Source organism: Schistocerca americana, chromosome 7, assembly GCF_021461395.2.
Source record: "Schistocerca americana isolate TAMUIC-IGC-003095 chromosome 7, iqSchAmer2.1, whole genome shotgun sequence".
Classification (NCBI taxonomy): Eukaryota; Metazoa; Arthropoda; class Insecta; order Orthoptera; family Acrididae; genus Schistocerca; species Schistocerca americana.
Window position 1 is genome coordinate 207,330,954 of NC_060125.1, and position 15,031 is coordinate 207,345,984.

Sequence of the window (15,031 nt, forward strand, 5' to 3'; positions counted from 1 at the left end):
ATATTGCTGTATCGAATGACGTCGCAACCAGACAAGAAGTCTGTCACGTGTTATGGGCATAAGGTAGACTTTTGTCTTTGACAGCTCAATATTAGTGACTTGTAGTCTAGAAACAGAGAGCATTTGCTCATAGTCACATTCACTGTACCTACTTTAAATCACTTTACGGTACACAAGAGATTGAAATAAACTGTTGAGCGTAAGAGAACTCATTTTCGTTGGTACTACGGGGGACTGAACATTTCGTAAAAGATACAACAAAATTATATTTACGGAAACGTAGAAACTTCCATCTCTATGAGGGTCAGTGAAACGGAAAGGAGACAGATGGAAAGAGAGTATTATTTCAAAAGTAATAACTATTGATACGTTTTCTTACTGTGAGGCAAACACCGTCAATCGCTTTATGTATAAATGTTTGTGTTGCCTACAGAACAATGGTTGTACGCAGCCATGGACCTCCTCGTCCAAAGAAAACGACGTTCACGATGTCGGGCTTCAGGACTCCAAAAATACGGAAATCGCATTGGGAGAGCTCGGGAGTGTATGAAGGACAAATGTCTGCAGCGTAATCGAAACAATCTTGACAATACATGAGCAGGCATTACCCCATAGGAGAATGATACCGTTCGTAAGTATTTCTCTGCGTTGGGTCATGATGGATCGCTTAAATCTCTGCAAAGTGTCCGGGTACCACTGTGCGTTAATTGTGGAGCCATATTCCAGAAACTCAATGAGCTGCGGGTCCTTACAGTTAAAGGAAAAGATAATCATGACTCACCCGGAGCTGGTGCGCCTGTTGTTTCGACTACGCTGCGCAACTTCCGCTGGGAAGCGCTTACACATCCTCTGTATAGTTCCAACCCTTCCCTATGCGATTTACATACTTTTTGAGTCCAGAAGAAAGACATTCGCGATCTCAGCTTGCTTCGGACGAAAAGGTGCCGGCCTGGGTACAGTCATACTTCTGTAGGCAAGCGCAAACATTTTACCATACGGCAGTGACCGCCTTGTCTCACAGTCGGACAATTATATTAACATCTGTGGCGGTTACTATTGAAATATTAAACTTACTTTTTTCCATCTGTCTCCTTTTCATTTGAATGAGCCTTGTGTTTACGCTTTTCTCCTTCACAAACTGTTCAAGGTAGGGAGCCAAAACATAGGTTGTGGTAACATAAATTTCAGCAACGTGCTTCTCCGCTGATGAGTATGTTAGCCCAGTGTGATTTAGATCATCACATTCCAAAAATATTGACTGTACCTGAAACGAAAGCTTGACACTGTACTCCTAAATAGTTTATAATACGTAGAACTAAAAATGATTGTTGTGACACACTTCATTTGAGCGTAAGTTTACACGTAAAAGCGAATACATTGTTGGTTCCAATTAATATGTAATAGACTGGAACCCATTCCAGTGCATCCTAACTGCTTTTCAAGTGCTGTATTAATAGTGACGCTAGTTATGTTCTTAAAATAAAACTGAACTTCAGGTGAAACCCTGACTATATCTCACAGTTGTTCGATTTACTAACACATTATACCATTTGGAATCATATATGTCCTCGATTGTTTCAGAATTAAAGGAATAAATTGAATACGAATATTGACCAATACACCACAAAAATACTATGCCTCTCTTAAAAACAAATTGTGAAAATATTGGTTAACGTATTGTAAAAACCTCCAAAGAACTTAGATGTAGTAGATGCCTCAATAGTCCCTGGGCCTTAAGCCCAGGTACTACAGATTGATACAGAGGTCGACTAACAACAAGTTACAAAATTATATGCTGGAAATCGTTGACTGGATGCCTACCACCAACCCCATATGAGAAACTTCATTACCTGGCTCGCAACGCATCTCCGCCGTTTAGAAAGCAGGTCGCAGCCTACAGCGTGGGAAATGAACTATCTACCTCCTCTCAGCACCTAATTCATGAAGGATTAGGAACCGCCCCGTAAATTTTATTCGCCCTACTGAAAGCTTCAAGGAGAACAACCCACTTAGTGACGGGGAAGGAGGAAAAAATCTAAATAAAATCACTGCATCTAACATACGGAACAACTCATAGCTGGATACATGGAGATCTGGATTACAAGGAAAGTTTGAACCGACATCACACGGACGATGTTACATTCAACGAAACTCTGTACAGCTTGAAACCCATTTGCTTTTCGCTATTTGCGATACGCATCCTGTCGTATCCATAGAGTCAAGCATGTACACTGATCGGCCAAAAAGATATGACCACATAGCAGCTGTCGATATTAACTCTCCCAGGAGATAGCAGCAGTGCAAGTGTTTCTGAACACACAGTGCACCGAACACACTTACAGATAGGCCTCCGCAGTCGACGACCCATGCATGCACCAATGTTAACACCACGACATCGGCAACTACGACTGAAACGAGCAAGTGACCATCGGCACTGGACGTTGGCGCAGTGGCTGAGCGTTGCATGGCCTGACGAATCCCGATATTTTCTTCATCACGCCGATGGGAGGACGCGAATCCGTCGTCTGTCAGGGGAACACGTCCTTGACATCTGTACTGCGGGACGGAAATAGGCTGGCGGCGACTCCATTATGCTTTGGCGTACTATCACGTGCTTAGCAATGGATCCAGTAGAGTTCGTGCTACGCACCATGACGACTAAGGTGCATCGTACACTGAGTGCAGACCACGTACACTCCGTCATGTCGATAATGTTTCCCTGCCGCAGTGGCAGTTTTCAAGATATTGCCCCTTGTCACAAGCCAGCAGTGTCATGGAGTGTTACGAGGAACACAGTAGCAAGCTCCAATTGATGTGCTGATCACCCATCTCGCCAGATCTCAACAAAATCGAAGACATCTGCGATATGATTGAAAGTGGCCTTAGAGCTCATCGCCCTCTCCTCGAAATTTACGGGAGCTGGGTGACCTGTGTGCTCAGATGTGGTGCCTACTCCCTCCAGCGACCAACCACAGCCTCACTGTCTCCACGCCACGACTGCGTCGCCGCTGTTATCTTTGCCAGAGGTGGACACACCGGTTATTAGGCTGGTGGCCACAATGTTCTGGTGATCAGTGTATAAACCTCCATCAAGAGCATCGCTGTAAAATTACGCTGTGTAATTACGTCCCTTAGATTGTAAGAAAAATAAATCAAGTAAGAAAAAATCTTGGCTCCAGCAGGTCATAGAATTTTCTTCTAAAAAAATGCTTGAAAGGAATGACAGCAATTTCTTTCTTTGAAAGTCTTTCCCTAAAAATAAAAATTGAGGTAGTTGAAAACAGATGCAGGTTTTTGAAGTCATTTTCTGAGTCTAAATATTAATAACGTAGCATGATGGTATAACTCTCTGTGAAGGACATAAACCCAAAATCGTTACTGTAGGGCCACCAACTGTGAAGTTCTAGCCTGTTTTTGTGAGAGTCATATCTTTAAAGACATCGTTACATCTCTAAAAATAATAACTACTTTTTAATTTTTCAATCAGGAACCTAGAGACACATCGTCGCTATTTCTGCAGTGAAAAAATGGAAATGAGCGTATGGCATCGTTGGCCGGGAGGCACCGTCCGGGTAAGTTCAACGGCCTAGTGTAAGTTTTGTTTCAGTCGACGCCACATTGGGCGACTTGCGCGTTGGTGATGAGGATGAAAGGATGATGAGGACAACACAACACCCAGTCCACGAGCGGAGAAAATCTCCAACCCGGCCGGGGATCGAACCCGGGCCCGCTTGCACGGGAGGCAAGCACGTTACCACCCACCTAAGCCGGCGGACATTTGTACAATAAATTGCAAGTAATGGAACCTGAATTTTAAAGATTTTTTTAACGTGAATGCTAAAGATATTTTTACGCATTTTTTGATGTAACTCGAAACGCAACAAGTCAATCAATGTTTCAAAAAAAGCAACCGATAGATGATTCCAAGCCCTGCAACTTTCTCCCTCAACGTTTTTTGATCAGTGCTATATTTTTGTACTTGTTCAAGAAAAACCGTTTTCTGGTACTTTGGAATTCTTTTGGCCATGTTCGCCATATGGATCGAATTTCATGTAACAAAAATTCTGTTTAAAATTTAATTTCCTATACGCTCATTTTTTGTTTTCAGGTAATAATTTTAGCAAATTTAACATCAGGCTATCACAAATGCATCAACTTTTGTGTCTTTGTTTTACGCAGTCACATTGTGGTCGGTTGCTTTTTAAATTCACACTATCGCAAATCTGTCTGTGAGATCGACACGTGTATTTGGTTTAAGGAAGGCACTGCATACGTATAATATGGCTGCTTTCTTGAAGGACGAACATATTTTTCCTATATCACCACGCTGCCTCTACATGACTACTCTGCAATTCACACTGAAGTGTCTCGCAGAGGATTCTTCGGACTACCTTCAGACTATTTCTCTACGGTTCCACCCTCCAACAAGGCGTAGAAGGAATGAACACGTAACTCCTTCGACACGAGCCCTGATTTCTCTTATTTTATCACGATGATCATTTCTCTCTATTTAGGGGGATGACAGTAAAGTATTTTCAAATTCAGAGGAAAATGTTGGTGATGGACATTTCATGAAAAGATATCGTCTCAATGAAACACGCCTTTCTTTTAATGACTGGCAGCGGAAATCACTTTTGATACCCGTGACACTCTTCTGTTTCGCGGCAGTACAAAAAGAGCTGCCCTGCCCGTTTTTAAACTTTCTCCATGTCTTCCGTCAATCCTATCTGGTAAGAATTTCATACAGCACAGCAATACTCCAGTAGAGGACGAACAAGCGTAATGTAGGCAGTCTCTTTGGTAGACCTTTTGCATCTTTTACGTGTTCTGCCAATAAAACATTGTCTTCCGTATCCCTTTTCCACAACATTATCTATGTGATATTTCAAACTTACGTTTTCCGTAAATGTAATTCCTACTTATTTAATCCTGTTGACAATCTTCTAATTTGTATAATTTATTTTGTTATCGAAATTTAACGGATTTTTTTTCTATTCAAATGGATGATCTCACACTTTTCCTTACTGAAAGAAAATTACCACTGTTCGCACAATACCTAAGTCATTTTGCAATTGGTTTTGATTTTATGATGACTTTACTAGGCAGTGAATGACAGTCTCCTCTGCATAAAATCTAAGACGACTGTTCACATTATCTCCCAAATCGTTTGTATAGATTAGGAACAGCAGGGGACCCATAACACTTCCTTGGGTAACGCCGGATATCACATCCGTTCTCCTCGATGATTTCCCGTCGATTACGACGCACTGTCACCTTTCTAAGAGGAAATTTCGGATCCAGTGACACAGTTTATGCGATACTCCATAGGTACGCAACTTGATTAAATGGTTCAAATGGCTCTGAGCACTATGGGACTCAACTGCTGAGGTCATTAGTCCCCTAGAACTTAGAACTAGTTAAACCTAACTAACCTAAGTACATCACAAACATCCATGCCCGAGGCAGGATTCGAACCTGCGACCGTAGCGGTCTTGCAGTTCCAGACTGCAGCGCCTTTAACCGCACGGCCACTTCAGCCGGCCGCAACTTGATTAGACGTTTCTTGTAAGGAACAGTGTCAAATCCCTTTTGGCAATCTAGAAATATGTAATCAGTTTTAGATCTGCTGTCGATAGCACTCGTATGAATGAGTCATTGTGTTTCACAAGAATGATATTTTCTGAATCGGTGCTGATATTGTGTCAATAGAGCGTTACCTTCGAGGTGATTCATATCGTTCGACCACGGTATACGCTCAAAATTCTACTGTAAATCGATGTTAGTGACATGGGTCCGTAATTCAGTGGATTACTCTTTGTCGTTCTTGAGTATCGGTCTGACTTGTGCAACTATCCAACCTTCTGGTACAGATCTTACGTCAAACGAGCCATTCAGTATGATTGATAAGTATGGGGCTATCGTATCAGCGTAATCTGAAAGGAACCTGACTGATATGCTTTCTGGGCCAGAACACTTGTCTTTCTTAACAGACTTAAGCTGCTTCGCTACACCAAGGATATCTACTTCTACGTTACTCATGTTGGGAGTTGTTCTAGATTCCAATTCTGGAATAATTGGTTCGTTTTCTTTGGTGAGGATGTTTCTGAAAACTGTTTCAAATAACTCCGCCTTAGCTGCGCTGTCATCGGTTATATTACCATTGGTAACGCAAAGTGAAAGTATTGAATGTGTCTTGCTGCTGGGGTATTTTCCATAAGACCAGAACTCTGTGGATTTTCTGTCTGATTTGGAGACAGAGCTTCATCGTGGAAGCTTTTAAAAGCATCTCAGGTTAAAGTCCGAGCTGATCTTCGAGCTTCAGTAGAACACCGCCAATCTTTTGGATTCTGTGCTTTTAAATTTTGTATGCTTTTTGTGTTGCTTTTGCAACAGTGTTCTGATACGTCTTGTGTATCATTGTGGATAAGCACCATCTTTTATTAATTTCTTTGGTGTAAATCTCTCAAATGCCTCAGATAGTATATCTCTTAATTTAAGCCATATATCGTCTACATTTCTTAACATTGCGTCGGACGTTCTTTTTCCCGCCGTAGTGCGGCAACCCGATGTGGAATGGATTCAACAAGTCGTAGGAAGTCCGCTGTAGAACTATTGAGGGAACACGAAACCTAGTTCTCAGTAGGTAGATCTGAACTGTGTGCTCACATGGACAGAGATATCCGTGCATACTGTTGCCTTCCATTACCACACTAGGTAATAAACCACAACTTTCGTTCTTTAATCTTACAGATTCTTTGACATCATTATTTTATGTTTCCAGCATGGTGTTTTCATTCCTTTGCACTCAAGTCTATGTTAAGGGATTTCAGTATACAGCTGCTTACTCTGCAGAAGAACTGGTTTTCCTAAAACCCTAAATTATTAGCAAATCCGGTATCAATGCGCATGTTCTTCCGAAACTTCCCTTGTTCTTTCCTCAACACGTGCTTATATAAAACAGAGTCTGCAATGGACCATACTAGGATCCTACTCTCTGAATACCTATACCGCAACCCGTTGAATCTAGCACATTCCCCACTGCTATATTGATACTGTATTATGTAAATTGGAGCATTTTTAGGTAAGTTATCATATAGAGCGATGGTAAATGCAGCAGTGCAGTCAGACGTGAGAGATCTGCTCTCACTACATATTCATACAAAAGTTCAGTCTGTAGTGTTTGTACTTACGTAACGTTCCAAGTTGTATCACGTTATAATTATTGCATAATAATTATGCAAAGTAATTATGTAAATTAAGTTAGGAACGTCAATTATGACATCACACAGCGATCATAATTCATTAATAACATAGTTGCAATCAATACATTTTCCTTGAAAATGTACAATAGCTAAAGCCACCAAACCGGTGGTTATCGTATGCTGTTAATGCAATTACATGCTAACCGTGTTAAGTTAGCTACACTTATTTACAGTGGAAGAGAACATACATCCATGATTACAGAAAGCTGCATCATCACTACATTCACAACGTCATACATCTTACTATACAGTCGATTGTGAAGTATTTATACACAATACATCAGAAACAGTAATTGTGGAAACTTTCCATATGCAATTCTGATACTGTAACTGAATGAACGTGACGCAGTTATAAAGATTTACTTTGACACTGCATAACTTCAAAATTCGGATTGCAGCTTCTGAGTAGAATAGCCCTAGCTGCATCATTTTTGACTATGAACGTTATTGTCCAAATGAGTGATACCAACCAATCTAAATTATATCTGACTATCTGTAAATAGACTGAATATGAAGAATCGTTATTAGTTATACTCTCATGAAACAATTACATACAGTGACTAGCTGTTAGGTTGTCAAAATGTGCCCTATTACTCAGAAACGTTTACTGAATTTATATGAAAATGTTACAGATGTGTACTGTTAGTAATTCTCCATCGAAATGTTCGTTTAGATGCTGTTCAAAAATATTGAAATGTGTGTGAAATCTTATGGGACTTAACTACTAAGGTCATCAGTCCCTAATCTTACCCACTACGTAACCTAAATTATCCTAAGGAGAAACACACACACCCATGCCCGAGGGAGGATGCGAACCTCCGCCGGGACCAGCCGCATTGTCCATGACTGCAGCGTCCAAGACCGCTCGGCTAATCCCGCGCGGCGTTTAGGTGCTATAATTGTTTCTTACCAAAGTAGTGGAAAACTCCGTTCTACTCTGTCTGCGCATTGAAAGAATGTGAAGTGCTGAACTGTGTGTTGCTGAAATAAATCACTGGCCGACAAACGGCCTTTTCTCATTCCATTTAAATTTCGTAATTTGAACTTTTTTCCATTTCTGGAAGTGCTAATCACTGTTCACACCGTAGTATAAGACGTGACAGTATGGGTTTTACGAAATCTATCTTTCACTAATGTGTGAGGATAAGCTTCATGAAATATTTGTAAATGACAAACAGAAAATTTTAATGAGACAACGAAGAAACTGGAACTAGCATGAACAGTAACTTTTCTCATCATTGTCATACACCACAAAATACTTAAAATTTACTCTTGGACTTTTCAAATAAAATACTTTTAGCTACCAATGGTAGGAAGAAACTAATTAGAACACTGAACACATGACTGATAATTCACGCTGGATACCAACACGTAGATATGTAAATGTAAATGTAGATATTAGTACACGAAATGAAATCTTTACACTACAATAATTACTCGTGTAGCACTTGCAGCTAAATAAACGCAATGCAAATCACCTTCGTTCCAAAAGCGTTATCTCCGTTTAAAATCATTTCAAATAATCCTTTATGTTTTGTCCTGAATTACACATTAGGGAGCATCTCAAACTAAATTCCATTCTTAGTGCGGCAGGTCAACCACCCAAGCCCCTCACACTGCCAAGACACTAGACTGTCCCTCCCTCTGTGGCCGACAACTGTTTCCCTCACTCGCCCGGGCTCTACTCTAAATACTACAACCTCTGGCACCCAAAGAAAAGTGTCACTCATGGGTTCAGATATATAGAGATACTCAAGGTGGCCAACATTCCAAGGAAACTGATATGTCTCATGATACACACACTGATAAGCCAGAAAGAACATTGGGACCAACACCCACCGCGATGTTGGATGTCGCCTGGTGGCGTTGCGGACACAAGACACTGTAAAAAAAAATTTATGTAAGCGGAGCAGTAAAGGACGGGTGATCACCGTAGTGGAGGTGTGGGCTGAAAATGGGGAAATCCACTGAGATAAGCGACTTTGACAAAGGACAGATTATTGATACAAGGATCCTTTGAACGAATATCTTGAAAACGTTGAAGATGGTCGAACGTTACGTCCTACTGTCCTGAACATCTACGGACGTCGTACATTGTTGAACATGGAGCTCCGCATCAGACCACCTCTACGTGTACACATGTGGACCCAACGACATCGTCAGTTAGGATTGCAATGAGCACGTGACCATCGGGATTCGACCGCCGGTCAATGGAAACGTGATGACTCTTCGGGTGAATCACATTTTTGCTACACTCGGCCGTTAGTCGTCTCTAGAAACTCCGTTACAGAGGTAAACGACGGCTCGAAACGTGCAGCGTGATACAGACGGAGCGTGGTGGGGGCAGTGTTATGTTTTGGGAGAGTCTCCTGTGCTTGCGTGGGACCAGTGGTAGTCATCGAAGACGCGCTGACAGCTGCGAACCACCTGCATCCCTTTATGTTTGATGTCTTCCCAGATTGCATTCTCACCTTGCAGCAGCATAATTGATCTTGTCTCAGAGCCAGAACCGTGCTAAGTTCAAATGGTTCAAATGGCTCTGAGCACTATGGGACTCAACTGCTGAGGTCATCAGTCCCCTAGAACTTAGAACTAGTTAAACCTAACTAACCTAAGGACATCACAAACATCCATGCCCGAGGCAGGATTCGAACCTGCGACCGTAGCGGTCTTGCGGTTCCAGACTGCAGCGCCTTTAACCGCACGGCCACTTCGGCCGGCCGTGCTAAGTGGTTTGGGAGTATTGTAGTGAACTCATGTTGATGCCTCGGCGACCAAATTCGCCTTACGTAACTCCTATGGAACCCATCTGACTGGCCTTCGGGCACCACCACCGCGTACGCAAATCAGCGGCCCGTTATTTACGCGAATCACGAGAGCTGTGCGTAGATATCTAATGTCACGGATCTCCACAAACCTAGCAACAAACTGTCAGATACTTGATACGCAGTATAAGTAAAGTATTTCATTCCAAAGACGAATAAACAAGCTATTAAGCAGGTCATAACGTTTTTGCTCGGCTGTGTATACTTTCATAATCATTTCTTCTGATATATACGCCTTTCATTGTGATGGTACAACGTGATCATGGCTACAGAATAAACGAAGTTACAACAAACAACATCTTTTCATTTAATATGTAGAGTAATTAAAAATTACATACCTGGGTAGTTCTTGGGGGTTGCTAACTAATTAAGAGATCTATGCTGATTTTGCTATATGCCTGTACAATAAAGGGAGAGATGGCTAAGCTAACACATGGTTGCACTGACGTAGGCAGATAAAACACCAACTAATTAACAATAATGAAGTAATTGTACAAAGCATTATGAAAAACGGTAAATGTGCTCACACAAAGTGACCATGACCAATGAACAGAAGCGATTTCAGGAATCCGTGTTGTCGGACTCTCTGCGTCTTATAGGCGCTACTCATGCATGGTTGTTTACATCTTTGGGCGGGTTTAGTGACATATCTGAACAGTCAAAGGGACTGTGTCTGTGATACAGTATCCACAGTCCACGTCTATCTTCAAGAGTTCTGGGAACCGGGGTGACGCAAAACTTTTTTTGATGTGTGTAGTTTGGTCGCTTTCTCGGCAGTGAGTGAGTGTTATGGGCTAAAATCCTCGAAGTACTGAGCAATAAATACTCTTAGATAAAGCTAAATAATATATGACTCACAAATTGCGAAAACGTTTTTATTGTTTTATTTACGATGCAATGTGGTGGTGATACAGTCTTCGATGCGATTCATCCACACTGTGAATGCGCGATGTGAATGTTTATGTTGATCTCTATTCCAATTTTCTGTACAGGTTCCGGAACTCGCGGAACCGAGGTGTTGCAAAGCTTCTTTTTATGTGTGCGTCTTATTAACTGGATAACTGCACTGTAATATACTAATTGAGATACATGTCTGTATGCATTTCGTATCTAGAATGGTACTTATGCCTTCTCGCACGCCAAATAGTATGACCCGGATAACTCTCGGTTTCTCAGCTACTTTCATCATTTTTTTTTTCAGCGTAAATCGGTTCTGTGTTAACGCATCAGAACATCTACCAAGTTTCACTACCATGCGGTAGTTACAGTACCCACTGGACCTCTGAGAGCAGCTGCACTGTATTGCTATAACTACCCAGTTATACGCTTCCCGACTCTTCTGCACGTAAACTCCCGGGGTTGGAGCAGTAAACTTCTCTGACATGCACAACGACCCTCTTATAGACTGTTGATCATTTCCGAGACACTCAAGTGCTTCACTAAACGTTTACATGATAAACCTGTTGTTTTTCGTTGTATTTCTTTATATCTTCAATGTATCCAACGTGATAAAGGGCTAGACTGGCGAGCGGTACTGACGAATCGGCCGAACGAGTGTTTTGTAAGATACTTCTTCCATGAATGAATTACGTTTCCTTAGGATTCTTCCAGTGAATCACCATCTGGAGTCTGCTTGCTATACCAGGAGTCTCACGCCATCATTACGCCTTAAGTCACTGATGACGGTTACCACTAGATGTCTTTCCGTCGTTACGGTTTCCTGTGATATACCGCTAATAGCGTAATCGAACAGTAATGGGCCTCTTCAGCTATTTACACGCAGTGCTTTTCATTTATTTACGTTCGCTGTAAACTGCTATTCTCCGCCCCAAGCGACGATCCTTTGCATGTCTTCCTGGATTTCTAAACAGCCCTCTGGAGTTGTAGTCTACTATAGAAAACATCACTGACTGCGAGCAACCACGTAGAGCTTCCAGAATTACACTCTAGATAGTCTTATGCATTGTAAACAGTAATCCAATTAACACTCGCAATACCAAGGGGCTACGGTACGCTATCCCCGTCTTTTGAAAAATTTGTAATATAATTAGTTACTCTGAATTTTAAAACTTTGAAAAGAATATTTATTGTTTTAATCAATTCTTCTACCGGATTCTATATATGTTTTCAGTTAAACTTAACCCAAAAATTCAAGTCACAATGGCAGGTGTCACTTTTCAGCATTTCAAGGTTCATGTCCTTGCAGTATCTCTTTAAAAAATTTGTCGAGAGTAGTAAATAACAAAAATGAAAGACATTTGGTTTTCTTAACTGTTTCGTTTGTTGTGGTCATGAACCTGGTAGTACATGCTATAGATAGTGGGTTGAAATTGTTAAATGTGTGCTAAAAGGTATTTTGAGGTTCTGGACACAGCTTACACATCAGTACATCTTTAAAAAGTATGTTGTTAACACAATTCAACAACAGTTAACCAATTTTGTTCTTTTTATTTTTCTGTTTGTAGTCAGACAGGAACATCTTCCTCCCTTTGGTAATGCACACTGTGGAAAATGCCTTGGTATTGCTGGGGTTACACAGATCTATTAGTTAGTCCTGGAAACACTTTCATATCTGTCGACCTAATGGCTAATCTCCGAGTTAATTTCTCACCAGATGTATTCTGATACCGGATTTGACAAATCTGATGGGTTCTCTACCATCGACCAGTTCTGCAGACACTGGGAAGACTCAGCTGCTAGTCACCATTTGCAGCTGGTCCACAGCTGTTACCCAAATGAACGCCGAAGTCACCGGAGGGTGATTAGCGTTTCACAGCAGTGAGAGCTTCGCGACAATTTATCCTCCACAAGGCGTCCATTCCACTCGCGCACAGTAAATGATTGCCTCATACCCCGTGTCGCCATGCCTTAACACTAAAGGGTACATCACTCATGCTGTACTCAACGGATTTTGATTTCCCATTTAAGGAGGACATTTGAAATAGACCTGTCGCAAAACTACCACATATCAACACTACTTGCCCAAACACGCATCTTTTACAGCATTGCTTGCTACAGTGGTTAGTGAAATAATTGAAAACGGGATTACAGTTTTCTGTCATTAATAGAATGTTCCGCAAATGGTTCAAGCCGACGAATACGTCTGATGAGGGCAGATTTTCGGGTACATCCAAACGATACTGTGCAAGTGATGTGTATATTATAAAAATACATGCCACTACTGTTCACTGCAGTGCACTGATTTAATAGGTCGTAATTACGACTACATGAAATTTTCGCCCGCTCTTTACCTTTGTGTGTTTCGAATATCGTGACGAACGCTCGGTATGCGTCGGGAAGGAGAAGCGTGTACTGCAAATTTAGCACACATTGTGAGCAACAGAACATATATTAAGCAAGAAAGTGTCAGAAATCTTTAACCTATAAATTCAATGGCAGAATACACAGTGTGAATTTTAATAAAACTGAACCGAGCGAAGTGGCGCAGTGGTTAACAGACTGGTCTCACATTCGGGAGGACGTCGATTCAAACCCTCGTCTCGCCATCCTAATTTCGGTTTTCCGTGATTTCCCTAAATCGCTTCAGGCAAATGGCGGAATGATTCCGTCGACAGGACACGGCCGATTTCCTTGCCCATCCTTCCCCAATCCGGTGGGACTGATGACCTCGCTGTTTGGTCCCCTCCCAAAATCAACCAAGAAACCAACCACTAAAACTGACCAACTGCAGTGATGGGTTTCTGACAGGAAATGGAGGGAAGAAGGTCCTGTGAACATGTGTTTGGAAACGGACAGTGTGCGTGCAATAAAAAATCGTCAAGGAACATAGTTCAGAGCTCTATCGCATCCACGTCGCAGCAGATGTTCAAAGTGATCTCCGAGGGATTGCAGGTGATAGAGGTAGTAGCGGGTGTCATGCAAAATATACATAATCGTACTTTTGCTTACAGCATGTTGGCGGGCCACTTACCTGGAGCTTGTGCTAGGATTCGTCCCAATACCCTGTAGAACCCGGTCTTCCAGATCTGGTGTTCGCACTGTCCGCCGTCTCCCTACACGTTCGTCAGTCTGAAAGACCGATGATGACACAAACGTCCAAAAAGGGCTAGGAATGTTGTTTGATGTGGTTGTTGGCTATGAGGGTACTTATTTTGGTATGGTCGTGCTGCGTCTCGACCATTTCCATCTGCTTCATAATACACAAACACCATGTCGGCTTGTTCCCGACATGAATACCGGACCATCTTGCTGCTTAGAGTACGCTTTGTCAGTCACACAGCCTGCAGCACACAAATAACTCACGGCAAGTGCTCAGAGGAATTATCATTCGTAAGAGCCATCTACCATGGGGACGGTGCATTTCCGGACACATGTTCATAAGACGTTTCTTCCTCCATTTCCAATCAGGAACCTTCCCCTCCAGTTGCCGCTTTCATTAATGTTATACCTGTATAAATGGAACGTGTTGTACGTTAGTGTAGATGTGTCACTGAAGAAGCTAAGGCGAAACATTGTTGCATTGGTCAACTTTCTCTCAGACGTAGCCATAAATCGTTAACTTAATATTAGTATTTGCACAGCCCACAGATTTAACGACATTCGTAAAAGGACTTTACCGTCATTAATAGGGGATTAGGGTATTCGCCGTGTCTAATGTGGATAATTGTACGAGTAGTATGACAACAGATATGTGTGACTAGTAGCGTTGGTGAAGCTACTCTAGGAACAGAATGAGCTTTTCACTCTGCAGCGGAATGTGCGCTGATACGAAACTTCCTGGCAGATTAAAACTGTGTGCCGAACTGAGATTCGAACATTCCCCAGGCTATGGTTATGTCTCCCCAACATCGTTTCTTTCAAGAGTGCTAGTCCTGCAAGGTTCGCAGGAGAGCTTCTGTAAGGTTTGGAAGGTAGGAGACGAGGTACGGCCGGAAGTAAAGCCGTCAGGACGGGGCGTGAGTCGTGCTTGGGTAGCTCAGATGA